The sequence below is a fragment of the Doryrhamphus excisus genome, linkage group LG2 (assembly GCF_037039965.1).
Source record: "Doryrhamphus excisus strain RoL-2023G ecotype Guam linkage group LG2, RoL_Dexc_Guam_v1.1, whole genome shotgun sequence".
Taxonomy (NCBI): domain Eukaryota; kingdom Metazoa; phylum Chordata; class Actinopteri; order Syngnathiformes; family Syngnathidae; genus Doryrhamphus; species Doryrhamphus excisus.
The window spans coordinates 13,926,137-13,941,621 of NC_136358.1; the positions used below are offsets into that span (position 1 = coordinate 13,926,137).

The 15,485-nt window shown below is 44.1% G+C and overlaps 1 protein-coding gene across 1 annotated transcript in view; it reads right to left on the minus strand.

Moving 5' to 3' along the window:
- Positions 1-8,315, minus strand: part of syn3 (synapsin III) — a 68,604-nt gene extending 60,289 nt beyond the window's left edge. The window contains exon 1 of the mRNA XM_058076852.2: positions 8,134-8,315. The gene's annotated coding sequence lies outside the window, so the exon portion shown is untranslated. The remainder of the gene's footprint in view (positions 1-8,133) is intronic.
- Positions 8,316-15,485: the final 7,170 nt, after the last annotated feature.

A 15,485-nucleotide genomic window follows, 5' to 3' on the forward strand; every position in this document is an offset into this window, starting at 1 on the left:
AGACGCCTGTGGCTTCTAGACTTCCAGCCGGAGCCCAGGTTCCACACCCAGGGCGCCCCCCTGAGGATGCCTACCTCGCTCTTGGTCGAGGGCGCCCCCCGGAGGGTGCTTACCGACCCAACCATTCCCTCCGTCACGTGGAGGGGTCTTGCTGGCACCGCCAGGCCTGCCGCCCCGGCCGGCCCCCTGAAGGGTCCCGTCGGAGACCCACCTCCGGTCCCCCCACCACCCTTCCCTCTGAACTGTTTCGGACGTCTGGGATCCGTCCTTGAGGGGGGTGTACTGTCACGCTCTGTGTGGGTTTGCCCGTGACAATTTATGTTTGAGTTCCGGTCTAGGTTTTGGTTTCCGTTTTGCACTCTCATTTTGTATTTTCCTGTTTTGCCCTGTCGTCCTTGGTGGCCTTAATCATTTACACCTGTCCCTAATTTGTGGTCGTATTTAGTTCAGGTGTGTGCATCTCCCCTTTGTGGGATCATTGTTAGTTTGTCCTTCTGCTGTCTGTGTTGCCTTTTTCCCGCTGCTACAATTATAGCAAAAATAAATATTATTTACCTGCTATTTGGTCCTGCATCCTGGGGTTGCACCGCAACAAAGACATGCCGCGCCGTGACAGCTTGCTTACAACCGCAGCTATAATAACAGGCTTTGTTCGCTAATAACGTAGAAGAAGCAGAGTAGTGCCACCCTAGTGTGTTGGATCCCTGCTGATGACCGTGTGTGCCTTCCTCTTTTAGGAATTTGTCGTTATCTTGTGAAAGATATGGCGCGAGGCCTCTCCGGTCGATTTGTCGTTTGCATCATCAAACAGATGGCCCTGTGTGACTTTACATTTGAAAGCGTGACACTAATTACCAGAGGACCGAATATACAGCGAACATGTATATTCATGACTTGCAATCTCATAAGTATGATTTACATTTTTTACACAATTTACACAGCCTGAATAGCAATGAAAATCAGCATACTATTTATTTATGAATGTAGAATATGCTGTAGATGAGGGTGCACGGCTTTTTATGACCCGAGTGTGCAGTGCAGCACAATTTTTATGTTGAGTTATACGGGACAGGGAAGAACAAGGTGAAAATGCACCACTAAAAAGTCTACTTTATTGACAGGTTGATGCTGGAGGGGAGGCGGCCATTCAGCCCACAATTTATAATATACCATAAATTATAACCGCCGATAATTGTGGACTTAATGAAAACTACATGAGGACGTTGCAGTCATCGAATGACCAAATAATTTCCCTCCCAAACTCGGCCATTTGACTCCGTAAAGCATCCACACGTTGGTGACTGATTCTCTGTGATGAATGGATACTGGAACGTTTAGAGGTGGGACACTATAGACAGATTCCGACCAAGAAATCCTTTAACCAGTTTTATGTGTTCTCCTCTCATTTCGTGTGAAAGTGGTAAGTTATTGGCTTCTTTATCCTCCCCCCAAGTTAAGTTTGAAGAGGCTTTCCAGTTAGCCCAGTAGCTAGCTATGCTAGAAACAGCCATCCCTGCTGTGACCTGAGCAAAGTGATGTAAACAAAGAATAATAAATAATAAATAATAATAAAAGTGACTATTAGGGCTCTAATAATGTTAAAACCCGCATTCAGAAAGTCATAGACATGTTTTCTATGCTCACGCCTTAAGTTTCTCCCCCAGTGACACCGGAGCAGTCGAACGTGGCTTTTAGTATTCATGACAGTCTGAGCTGAGGGTTCAGGAGCAAAACCAGTCAAAGGCGATAGAGAGAGAGAGAGATGAAATAGTGTTTGACCTGTCTTTAGCAGGAGTAATGTGGAGTAATTCCACATTTAAAATAAAACACGGCCCACCTACTAGCTGACAGGTAGTGAGGAAATGGTAAGACAATGGTTTCTAGAGGCAAGAATCAATGCAACACTGGCCCATACAGATCTTCCAACCACAGTGGAATTGCTTTTGCTGTGTGTATTGATTTGAGTAACACCCTTAACCATCCTTGGGTGAAGTACTTTATTTATACTCTCCTGAAATTTTGAAATTCTGCTTTCCACATTACATTGTTTGGTGAGCTCCAACCTAATTTGGATTTGCTACAGTGAAACCTTGAAGTTAAATGCTCCTGAGATTTTACAATAGCGAATATGAACATTTGCAGGAAAATATGTCTCTGAAGAAAGGCAATATATCAGATAGCGTTTTCTTTAAAGGAGCAGCCTCAATACGAGATATCAGCGCACAGAAGACAGTTGAGTTTGCTGATGTTGTTTCGGCGCGGTTCGGCCAACAGTAGCCAGGCCACAATGTTACGATACAATCTTTATTAGGAGTGTCACGACACACCCAACTCATGAGACTAGACGAAGCATGAGATTTTGACCACAAAAAATCTCATGCAAAACAATGCAGTTGCTTTTTGAAATATTTATTGTGCCATAAATTGACACATAGAGATATCATTGTCTAAATTTTTTTAAACCTAATAAGTTACTGTTATGATAATATATAATAATAATAAGACAGCTCACTCTTTTTCTCTTCATATATTTATGTCAGGGCCGCCCAGCTGTCCTTTCATACTTATAATTTTTAAAGGGGACCTGTTGTGCTTTTTCCACTTTTCCGGTGTTAAAAACCATGCCAAAGTTTCAGATAATGAGGTTTGCATGTTTGGAAGTGAGGCCTGAAAGAAGTTTGGGATTGCTCAAAATGCTGGGTTTCAAAAGGTGTGGTAAAACTGTCCCTTTGTGATGTCACAGAGGGGCGGACTTCCTTATATGGTTCACAGTTTAGGAAGCACTTTGGCCCTGTGACCATTCCCGGAGGCGGGCCTTGGGTGGAATAAATTAAGAGACCATTTTGGCAGGAAGCACAAATCAAAGTTCTGCATAATCGAAAAAGTTTTCTGTGTGGGTTATTGTGTGTTGCTGCTCTATAGGAGACCACAACTCAATACAAAGGGTTGATAAATAAACATAACAGATTTCCTATGTTGTCATCCTCAAAACTAAGGTAAAAAAAATGTTGGTTCACCAATACTAGTGGTTTTTGCACTGGGAATTAAAAATGATATAAAGTGAGGGGCGCATCTGCGACGTGACTCGAGTTTTTACACTTGTTACTATAGATATGATACTTCCTTAACCCAAACAAATCATAGGACGACCCAGAACAGATTGTGTTGAACCTCACAGCATTGGCCTCAGATTGTTGCTTGATGCGTACAGTCAGTGTAAAAGCCGATTTGTAGGATCACTATGAACTTCCTGCAGTTTTTAAACTTCCTTTCATACCACGCACCTACGACTATGTTCTCTGCAAATGAAAGTAGTCAGGTTGTATAGTAATTCGATGTGGTCGCCAAGCAACCCCACTCTTTAAGTCATTTATGGCTTTAAGATGCAACAGAAGCACAGTGATGTTAACACCGTGACGAATTGTGTCTGTAATGCCCTGTCACCTGACTGATGTGAGTCAGTAGATTAAAAAGAGCATCTGTCGAGATTTCCATGGAGATATTAATGTAAGTATAAGACTCATTTTGAAAATCCTTACCTTCCACTATGCTACTCTCGACTCTGCAAGCAGCACATCCTTATTCTAGGACCAGCCTGTGTGTCGTGGGAGGTTGTGTGAAAGTCTGCTGCTTATTTTGAATCGCAGCGAGGCTTGCGAAGCTGTTATTTCAGAGTGTGAAAATATACTCTCAACTTCTCACCATCCTCATTGCATGTTTCGAACCAAAACTTCAGAGGTAAAACTTCAGGAGCTAAATCTGAAAGTACTGCTCACTCCAGGAGGATTCAGGAAGTCATCCCTGAGCTGAGAACTCTGACAAGTGCAGTGACAGAACACTCGAGGCGCCAGAACACTGGTGAGCTGGGGAGGCACGGCCAAGTCATCAGCCTCCTCTGTGACCTCACCGTGCTTCTCAAGGCAGACGCCAAACTCAGATGCACAGGCAGGGGCGAGAAAACAACCACTGCAGAGATTAGATAACTCCGGAAACTCCATTCAGAAGGGAAAGAGGAGGTAAGAATCAGTGCGGCAAAACAATACAATGCAACCACGATGCAGGCCTCCAGCAAGGCTAATCGGGTTTATTTTGGATGAGCACTAAATGTACACCTCCAGATACATATTGCTCTGATGTTGTAATTATAGCCAGGGTGTTAATTCACCAGAACTGAGAGGACGTTATTTGTAAACGGGCAGTAGATGGAGACAGCCAATATAGCCATAGCCTAACATTTTTTAACAGACCTAAATAGTCTGCTTCAATAACATAAAGTAAATTCATCTCCAAAAGGGGGAGTGCTACAAAAAATTTGTTGAATAGGGGATTAATTGAGGTATTTACGATATAGTTTAGATAGATCACCAAGATGAACGCTGTAAGAAATTCATAAAAATGAAAAAAATATATATTAAAAAAGTAAAAAAATAAATCCTATATTGCTTTTACAACTAAGGACGTAAAGTCAGTTGAGATTAAGCAAAGATTCCAAGTCACTTGACACCACTTGTCTTCCAATTGAGGGATGGGAGAATCTCTCTTTGAATGTTCTGAACCCCTGTTTTCATCCCTATGGAGAGAGGGCTGTCATAGTTGATATCTGAAGGGATGTACTTCGACATCCTACATCTGATGTCATGTCGTTCTGTGCCCAAGTAGTGCACAGTGCATCCGTTCCATCTCTACGGAATTCCTAATGACCAATTATGAATCAGAGGTAAGTAAAGTCTTTAAGCTACGACGAGTTATTGATAAATCCCTCCCACATAAATACAATTAGTATATTGATCCAACCTTAAGATGTTCTCTGTGAAGTCCGGTGCACATTTGTTGTACAGCTTAACCAGGACAAAAAAAAGAAGGTCAGTGTCGTAATCCAATTATCCTTATACAATGAAAAAGCAGGCTCATTAGCTTAGCTTTCATGCTGAGGAGCATCTGTTGGGAAACAAAGCAGTGCGATGATTGTTTATGGAGAGAACACTTGTGTCTTCCCCGTGATTACCGGATAAATAATTCAAGGCATTTAGTCAATTGCGCGAGGTCATTATCATCAATATTCAGTGCTTTCAACCTGATTTGATTGACAGTCAATGACCTGATTTTTTGTTTGATTGGTTGCATGGAATTGTTTGACAGCACTTTTCAATCTATATATGAGGAATATATTTGAAAGGGCTGCTATTTGTAGGGGGACGTGTTCAGGAGGAAAAGGGGGCATAGTGTACTCCACTGTATTTATACGCCACTGCGTATTGATCTCTTATGTATAAGATATTTGATATAGTGACAGCTTGGAGCGTCACAAGACGATACACGAGATTGGGTCTACAAGAAGGAGACAGGATGAGATTTTAACATTACTTTTAAGAAAGGTACAATGAAAAAAGTCCGAAAAATATATATGACGGTATATTCATGAGCGAGGGAAGCATGGAACACGAGATCAACAGGTGAATTGGTACGCCGTCTGCAGTGATGCAGACTCTGCATCTGAGCCGAAAGGCAAAGCTCTCAATTTACCGGTCGATCTACGTTCTTGCCCTCACCTATGGTCATGACCTTTAGGCAACGGCCAAAAGGACAAGATCGCGGCTACAAGCCATCGAAATTAGTTTTCTTCGTAGGATGGCTGAAGTAGAACCGCTGCTCCTCTGCATTGAGAGGAGCCAGATGAGGTGGCTCAGACATCTGGTCAAGATACCTCCCGGACGCTTCCCTGGGGAGGTGTTCAAGGTACGTCCGACCCTGTAGGAGGCCTCGTTGGAAAGACTATGGCTGACTATGAGGCATTTGGAAGTGAGCCTTGAAAGAAGTTTGGCATGGCTCAAAATGCTCAGTTTCAAAAAGCGTGGTAGAACTGTCGCTTTGTGATGTCACAGAGGGATGAACTTCCTTATATAGTTCATATTTCGGAAGCACTTTGGGCACATGACCAATCACAGAGGCGTGGGCATGCCCGAAGTCGGGCTCTGGGTGGAATAAATGAAAACAGACGGTTTTGGCAGGAAGCACAAAGACACAAATACAAATGGAATAGGTGCAGATTCTGGAAAATCTAAAAAGTTTTCTGTGTGAGTTATTGTGTCTAGCTCAGGGGTCAGCAACCTGCGGCTCCAGAGCCGCATGTGGCTCTTCAGCCTCTTTATTGTGGCTCCCTTTGCGATGCTTGAATATTTTTAACACCCGAGTGGGGAAAATGCACGTCTTTTGTAATGAGTTTTAAAAAATCCAACTTTGTCTGAGACCATGAATGCATCCTGAGTGAGTTCTGACTGCTCTCCAGTTCAGTACATGAAGAAAAACAAGTAATACTTACCTACAAATCTAAAAAATAAATTCGAGATAATTTAAAAACAGCGGCATGGGAACTTGTTTTTACGTTTACAGTAGTTTACACATACATTTATGTAAGTTTATCTCCAAAACTAGCAAGAGTACTCCAACTCGTCTTTTCTTATCTGAACTACTTTGATACCCCCAAATTCCCTCCAATGTTGTTTTAAACATACTATATGTTTTGCGGCTCCAGGCTATTTTTCTTCAGTGGGCATTGGGTAAAATGGCTCTTTTCATAGTAAAGGTTGCCGACCCCTGGTCTAGCTGCTCCATAGGAGACTACAACTCAATACAAAGGGTTGAAAAATAACAATAATAGGTCCACTTTAATATTACCTTAAGTGACAATCGCTGATTTCCTGATCAAATACAGGGACGAAACCTAAGGTGAGACTTTCTACAGCCTGTGTATACCTTTCATGTAAGAGTGACATCATTATTCTTGCTCATTTGGCAATAAACGTGTATCAAACAGAACAACACACTTGCTCATGTGCAAAGAAACAAAAACACAAGTCATCCACAGCAAGTTAACACATAATACATACATACATCTAACTATGTTTAGCTGCTTGCTAGACATAACACGCAACTTAAAACTGTTGTATCAAAATGCCCGCAAGGCATGCTGGGTAGTCCAGCTGCAACAACAATATGCATATTATGAAATCCAGCAAAAATGCGACAAAAAAAGAGCACCACAAGCTATCCAGCATGCCTTGCAGTAGGAATATGTGGGTGTGTGTTTTTTTGTTGTGTGTATGTATATTGTAGGTAGTAGTATTGTAAGGAGGTAACTTTGGACGTCGAGTGTGTTGACTTGTTGTGTTGTTTGGATCTACAGATTGCAACTGAAGAAACAATACAAGCAGTTGATGTTTGCTAAATACAAGGATGAAGAGTCTTGAACCAGTCATGATGTGCTATACATATATCACTATATTGACACTTACTATGGTACCCATTATGTCATTGGATGGTCATATCACCTCGTACTTCAGTACGTGACAAAAAAACAAAACGAAACAAACAAAAAAAACCCTTAAACCATATTAGGAAAGTGAACAAATGTAAGTTACTGATTGTAAAAGTACCAGATGGAGGGGTAGGATTTAATAAGCTTTGCTTCTTCCTACTCCTTTTGGACATGTGGAACTGTGAACTGATTATGTGATGCACTCAATTGCAATCTGATGCATGTTCAAATGAAATTAAACCATTGCCAATATTTTGTTCACTCAAGTGTGTCTTTAAAGGTTTAAAACAAGGAATTTGGAAATGCTTGAAATGCCTGAGCACCCCTGCAGAAGAGATACGTGTTTTGCTAAATGTTCACCCTTTAAGTAGAAGCTGAAAAAATACAGTACAGAGTGCATACTGTAAAAGGGAATTCGTTAGGTGAATTCCATCTGAACAGCAAACTACAAAACAATTAAGCAAATGGACTCTGTGTAATTGGAATTAATTGTGGTAATATTTTGCCTTAAGCTGTGAAAGGTGGTGAGGTCACCATCACACACTAATTGATAGTACCCTGCCCCCCCAGGCACCAGAGGAGTGACTGGGCTAAAGGCTGCAGACAGTGCTGAGGGAATCACCTAGCTGTCCCCCCTCCCTCAACTAGCTTGACGCATCAAGCGAGGGCATCCAGATTCAACCCCTCTCATTTGACAATGTGGCAAAAAGGTGTTTCATTGCTTCATTGTGTCTAATGCAGCAGCCCACAACAGCCCACCCGCGTCAGTGGAATGTGGAGAAAATAGCGAATAAGATTTCAAACAAGAAGCAATTTACCTGAGCGGTTATCAGTGATGAGTAAGATGGGGAGCCTTCTTTCTCTTCTTTCTTTTAAGGATGCTGCTGCCTCTTCTTCTTCTTCCCTGCTGTCCTCCTAATTCCAAGCAACCCGGCCAAGCCAAGCCCCCCACCTTCGCTCTCTCTCTCCTCCCTCACTCAGACACTTCCGCAATGCATGCCGGGGAAAGAGGGGCGCGTTCATTACTGCAGTCAGTCGTTCCTTGACGCTGATTGGACCAGAGACAAATTGGGGGCGTTTCAGTCAGGTCTGTGTGTAAATAAATTGGGTGTGATTGAAACATGAGCCGGCTGTTTCGATATTTTTTAATTTGTTGGTCATATTTATAATCACAATAAAACCCAGGGAAAAAAGTTTTCATCAACAAACATATTGATATTGTTACATTTAAAATGTAACAATATCGACAAAATAATATCATGATTCCCTTTTGTTACAACAAAATTAACTAAATTTATATAAACTCAAGAGTACATAGTAACTAAACAAATGCAAAAACATATTATATTGGCCAAACCGTCCTGTGGTCAAGAAAGAACATGTTACCTGAGTTTGTAAACAATAGAGCAATATATAACAATATCTACAATCTAACAATATCAACAACAATTTTTCTGATTACGACATTTGGGTGGATCCACCCGCGAGAAACGGGTAATTTCTTCGAATGCTTCACGAGAAATGACGGATTTTGGGATTTTTGCCATTGACGCTATTTATTCTGATTGTGATCAGAATAACACACAGTGAAAACATTTTAGTGGAACAGAAATATACATTTGGTTAAAATGTATTTTAAAAAGGAGCAAGTGGAGGACCTCAATGACTAGGTTTGCCTCTGGTCCCCAAATGACTAAATACGCCCCTGGTTATCACTGATGGGACATGGAAAATATTTACTTGAAGAACAATAATTACAGTCAGCGAAGTAATGGCGCCCGCTAGTGGCCATAACGACTTGAGCAAAAAAGCAGCAAAGGAGGAAATCAATGTAAGAACAAATAGCGTGGAAGGAAGGATGACACAGCAAACCATATCAATTCCGTCTTGTTTACATTTCGCCTTAACCAAGTGGAAAGCTAACCAAACAACTATTAACATTTATTAACATTAATTCAAGAACAACTACAGTTTAATGAGAAGCTGTGATCCATCACTAACTCAATGTGTGTTGTTTAATATGTTGTCACCCAATCCTATAGCAAACCACATCTGACCTAAACACATATTGTGTAATTTAGTCGCCAACCAGAAAAATGTGTTCACAAAGTTGTCTCAACACAGCACAATCAAATGTTAATATGCTTGCAGACATCTCAGCAGGAACATCTCTTCCTACCAGGAAACGACAGCCAAGAGAAGTCTCAGTGGCCGCCACAGGCACCTCTCAGACAGGAAGTAGCTGCTTGGGCTGGTTAATGTCAGTGCATATACTTACTGTCGCTGGGTGGGCTGTTGCATCCTGCAGCTCCATTTCCCATAGGGCACATTCATCTTAATAGGCAGCATATACACAATAAAGAAAAGCCATTTTATTGCCTCTTCTTATCTACTTTTTGTGCTCATAAACCCCCCCACACTGAACCTGCTTGTACATAGGCCACTTGCAGAGTTATCTGAAATGGTTTTTTGCCGGCGGTGTTGTTTCTAAGCCATATATTCTCTTGTTTTGGCTCTCCACACTTGTCTGGCTGCCCGATTGCTTGCAGTTATTTTTAAGAAAGTGTGGGCAGAAGACTACAAAGCACCCCAAAGTCCTGAAACATTTATTTTATTTTATGTGCTAAAAGATTCACAAGCTCCATAAGATACACACTACATTAGAGTGGCAAGATAAGCATACATCAAAGGATGTTTGTGTCTAAATCTGCACAGATGAAGATGCCTTTTGAAATGTTTGCAGTATTTGAGGATAAAGAGCAACCACCTCTCTCCTCTGAGTAGCATGTAAACACATCTCAGGCAGCAGTATTTGTGAATTTAGTGCAATATATGTTCACGGGGAGAGTGGAGGATTACATTCAAAAGCCAATACCAAATTATAATTAACGCTTCTTCTTATCAAGGGAGAAATAACGGCTCTCGTGTTGTGCCTGCAAAATGTCACATATAATGTAAGTGGCCATTTTTAGCCAAATCAGCTGTGCTAGCTTTGCTTGCAGAGGCATGCTGTCAGCATGCATATCTTCATATCGGGATCTGTTGTTGCTGCATGCACTGCTGCACTCCTAGTAGTTCATTCAGGGACTACTTCAGGGATAACAGGACATCGGATAATGTTTTTTCTATAAGAATCACACTTTTGTTTTGCTCCAAGTTCAATTTTTGACATGTCATGTTGTGCAAATACTTATGAAGGTGCAATCAGGCTAAATAATCATTCTTATATAAGTGGAGCCCTCAAAAATATTATTGATATGCCTATTAAGCGTATGGTACTGCGTGTTTGTTTTCTTCAACCCCAAAACACAGGGATTTATCTCTAGAATACTACGTACATAAATGCACCATGCTTGTAACTGAAACAATAATCCCTCAAATAAACAAAATATGACTTTGAATAAAAAATGGCATGACTAATTAGTAATTATGAACAATTTATAAAATACACTGTGAATGGTTGTTTGTCTATATGTGATTGGCTGGCGACCAGTCCAGGGTGTACCCTGACTCTCGCCCAAAGACAGCTGGGATAGGCTCCAGCATACCCCTGCAACCCTCGTGAGGATAAGCGGCAGAAAATGAATGAATGAATAAATAAAAAAGTAATGTTTGCTTACAGCTGTAAACCAAAACATACCTCGTTATCAACGTCTTGGCCGCACGGGGGCGCCACTGTGTTGTGAGACTTAACCAGGTGACGTCACATCAATGAGGTTAGAACAAGTTAGGAATTGCTAAAAGAAGTGTCTTTATTCGAGAGGTGCAAAGGACAGAAGTGACATGTTTTGTTGTATTATTATATTAATGTTACGCAATGCTTTATATATGTTCTGTTATTTTATGTTACTTTTACTTTAGCTTTAGCTTTTACTGAAGCTCCACACAGAGATGGCCGAGGGTGGAATTGAGGCCTGTGCGCTAACCACTCGCTGTCGTGCAACCCAATGCATAATTATTCTGCACTATTTTGCTTCATTTTTCATTCATTTTTGTCATGCCTGTCATCGCCTACCCCGCCTTCACCTTGAAGACCCCGCCTCCTGCCTGATTGCGCTCAGGTGTCCCTCATCACCTGATTACCTTCTTGCTATTTATTGCCTCTGATGCCTCCTGTCTGGTGCAAGTTCGTTGTACATTCATGTCTCGTCCTAGCACTCCTTGTTATCGTCTCGCCTGGTTTTCGACCCTTGCCTGCTTTTCGACCACCCCTCCTGCCTGCCGCTCTCGGATACCGTTGCCTTATTGGACTGACTTACCGTGTACCGACCTTCACCCTCGTGTAGTACCTGCCAACTCTGCCTTTGGGTCCTCCTTCCCACGTCCCCTCGTGACAATTTTGGGTTTTTGACCGACTTTTAGGAAAGGATTACAAACAACAGCGGTTTGCTAGTGCTTTTTCCATCTTGCCCATCACGATCCTGCCTTGCCAATCTGATGAGGTCACTTCCTGTCAAGTCTCTCGTACAACTCATCCAAGGCCTCTTGTTTAGCCCCATCTACACCTTACATCTCGTATCTTTGTGCTCTTCCACAACCCTCCTCCACGTCATGGAAAGCTGAATAGCTCCGGACGCAAGGACAGCGCCAGAGCCAACAAGAGGAACAGCTTGCCGCTCTGGGCACGGCGTTGCAATCCCTGTCGGAGCGACAGGACGCCATGGCTGGGAATCTAGGCTCCCAGCTTAACTCCTTGCTATTGGCTCTTCAGCCCGCTGCTCAACCCGCGGCTCCAGTGGATCCAGCAGCGGCTCCGCTCCCTCCACCGGTCCTGACTTCCGCCTTGCCGGCCGCTACGTGTCCACAGTTGTCACGGCCGGAGTGGTTCTCGGGCGAGTCGGGCGACGTACGCCCCTTTTTGACCAAGTGTGAACTCCATTTCGAACTTCAAGCCCCCGCATTCATGTCAGAACGTGCCCGGGTGGCTTTTGTAATCTCCCATCTCACGGGCAGGGCAGGAGCGTGGGCCACCACGGAATGGAGCCGTCGGTCCGCCGTGTGCGAGTCCTACGCAGCATTCTCCAAGGCACTGGAGCAAGTGTTCCAACGCCAGCCGTCCGGCAGGGAAGCAGCTCGCTCCCTGCTTCAGCTACGTCAGGGGCGTCAGCGTGTCACCGACTACGCGGTCGAATTTCGCGCTCTCGCGGCAAACAGCGACTGGAACGCACCCGCGTTGTTAGACGCATTTTTTCTTGGACTGTCCCCCCCACATTCGTAGACAAATGATCCCTCTGAAACTGCCAGGAACAATTGATGAACTCATCGCCTTGGCGGTCATGATTGAGAAGCGCCTTCATGATCATGAGGAGGAGAGCAGGTCGCGCGGGCGAGTTTCCACCACACACTGGAGTGGCAACCTCGGGCACGTCAACAACGTCCGGCCCACCCCTGTCGCCGTGCCACTTGCTGCGCCCTCTGCTGACGAACCCATGCAACTGGGACTAACCCGACTGTCTCCAGAGGAAAGGACCCGCCGCCGAAGTGAGGGCAGGTGCTTTTATTGTGGTCAAGGGGGACATCTAGTGGCTAATTGTGGGGTCAAGATGGGCAAAACAAGCAACCTGGGACATGGCTCTGTGAGTCTTAATGTCATTATCAGCAATCCTGCTCTCTATAAACCTTTGGTCCAATTTTGCTCTCAGCATACATCCATCATGGTACCTGTATTTGTGGACTCTGGGTCAGATGCCAATCTCATTAGTACTTCTCTCGCCAGGAAACTAAAGCTTCGCCTGTGCCCTCTACGACACCCCCTAACGGTGAAGGCGGTGGATGGAAGTTCTCTGGGCAAAATTAGTCACAGAACTCATCCGGTCAAGATTTCATTCCCAGACAGTCACACAGAAAAACTAAGTCTCCATGTATTCTCTAGCTCTGATCATGAAGTTATTTTTGGGCACCCTTGGTTAAAGCAACATAACCCCCACTTCGATTGGGCATCTGGTCAGATCGTCTCTTGGGGGCCCGGCTGTCAGGACAACTGTTTGGTAACTGCCAAAACAGTGATGGAACAAGGGGAGGTCAATCTAGCCTCTGTTCCAGAGTGTTACCACGATTTAGCTGCTGTGTTTAGTAAAGTCAAGGCCAAGTCACTGCCCCCCCACCGGGTCCACGACTGTGCTATTGACCTGTTGCCAGGAACCACACCCCCACGGGGAAGACTCTTTTCCTTGTCCCCTCCTGAACGTCGTGCTATGGAGGAATACATTCAGGAGTCACTTGCAGCAGGGATTATCAGGCCTTCCTCATCTCCTGCGGGGGCTGGTTTCTTTTTCGTAGAGAAGAAAGACAAATCCCTTCGGCCATGCATAGACTACAGAGGACTTAACGACATCTCCATCAAGAACCGGTATCCCCTGCCCCTCATTGCCACCGGCACTGAGCTCCTGGAAGGAGCTAAGATTTTCACCAAGCTGGATTTGCGTAACGCTTATCATCTGGTCAGGATACGAGAGGGTGACGAGTGGAAGACGGCCTTCAACACCCCAACCGGACATTATGAGTACTTGGTGATGCCCTTTGGACTGACCAATGCCCCAGCAGTGTTTCAGGGCCTTGTCAACGACGTTTTGAGGGACATGTTAAATATTTTTGTGTTTGTTTATCTTGATGCCATTCTTATTTTTTCTCGCGATGAATCTGCTCATGTGCAGCATGTCAGGAAGGTGCTGCAAAGACTCCTGGACAACCACCTATTTGTGAAGGCCGAAAAATGTGACTTTCACCAGTCCTCTGTATCATTTTTAGGGTTTATCCTATCCGACGGGAAGGTGAGGATGGATCCGGGAAAAGTCTCCGCTGTTGCAGAGTGGCCCACTCCTTCGTCTCGTAAAGATGTTCAAAGATTTCTGGGATTTGCAAATTTTTATCGTAAATATATCAGAAACTTTAGCTCGGTAGCCTCTCCTCTCCATGCTCTCACCTCTCCGCACAAACCATTTCACTGGACTTCTGAGTGTGAGAAAGCTTTTGTGAAGCTTAAGGATGGTTTCACCACAGCCCCGGTGCTTGCCATCCCTGATCCCCATCTGCAGTTTGTGGTTGAAGTGGATGCGTCAGATATTGGAGTCGGAGCCGTCCTGTCCCAGATCGGTCCTAAGGACGGTAAACTGCATCCATGTGCCTTTCTGTCAAAAAAATTGTCTTCAGCAGAGTGCAATTACGACATTGGGGATCGTGAATTATTGGCAGTCAAGACAGCTCTTGAAGAATGGAGACACTGGCTGGAGGGGTCTACGCTGCCGTTCCAGGTATGGACTGACCACAAGAATCTAGACTATCTCAAATCCGCCAAGAGATTAAATTCTCGACAGGCTAGGTGGTCATTGTTTTTCAGCCGTTTCAATTTTACTTTGTCATACCGTCCTGGTTCCAAGAACACCAAGCCTGATGCTTTGTCCCGTATTTTTTTTCCGTCGGAAAAGGAACCTGAGGTCGCAACCATTCTGCCTAACTCATGTTTTGTCTCTGCTGTGCAGTGGGCAATAGAAGATAAGGTCAGGGAGGCAGGACTTGAAGTGCCTCGGCCCCCAAACTGCCCTCCAGAGAAATTATTTGTTGTGGAAACCATGAGGGGTCCAGTCATTCATTGGGCTCATACCAATAAGACCTCATGCCACCCGGGGGTGAAAAAGACCTTGTTTGTAACCCAGCAACGCTTTTGGTGGCCCAACATGGCGAAGGATGTTTCCGAATATGTCTCTGCCTGTCCTGTCTGTGCGGCTAACAAATCTTCACCACAGAAACCCATGGGAGAACTCAGGCCCTTGTCTATTCCCCACCGGCCCTGGTCCCATATCTCGTTGGATTTCGTTTGTGGACTGCCCCCGTCAGAGGAGAAGACGGTGGTACTCACAGTCGTGGACAGATTTTCCAAGATGTCCAGGTTCATTCCGTTTGTTAAAATTCCCTCGGCCAAACAAACGGCCGAGGCATTACTGAAAAATATATTTTGCATTTTTGGTTTCCCGCAGGACATAGTGTCCGATCGTGGTCCTCAATTTGTCTCCTTGTTTTGGAAGGAATTTTGTGTCTTGCTGGGATCCACAGTCAGTCTCTCATCTGGATTTCATCCCCAGTCTAATGGACAGGCAGAGAGGATCAACCAAGTGCTCGAGACAAAGTTGCGGTGCCTCGCCTCTCAAAACCCCTCTTCTTGGGCTAAACAACT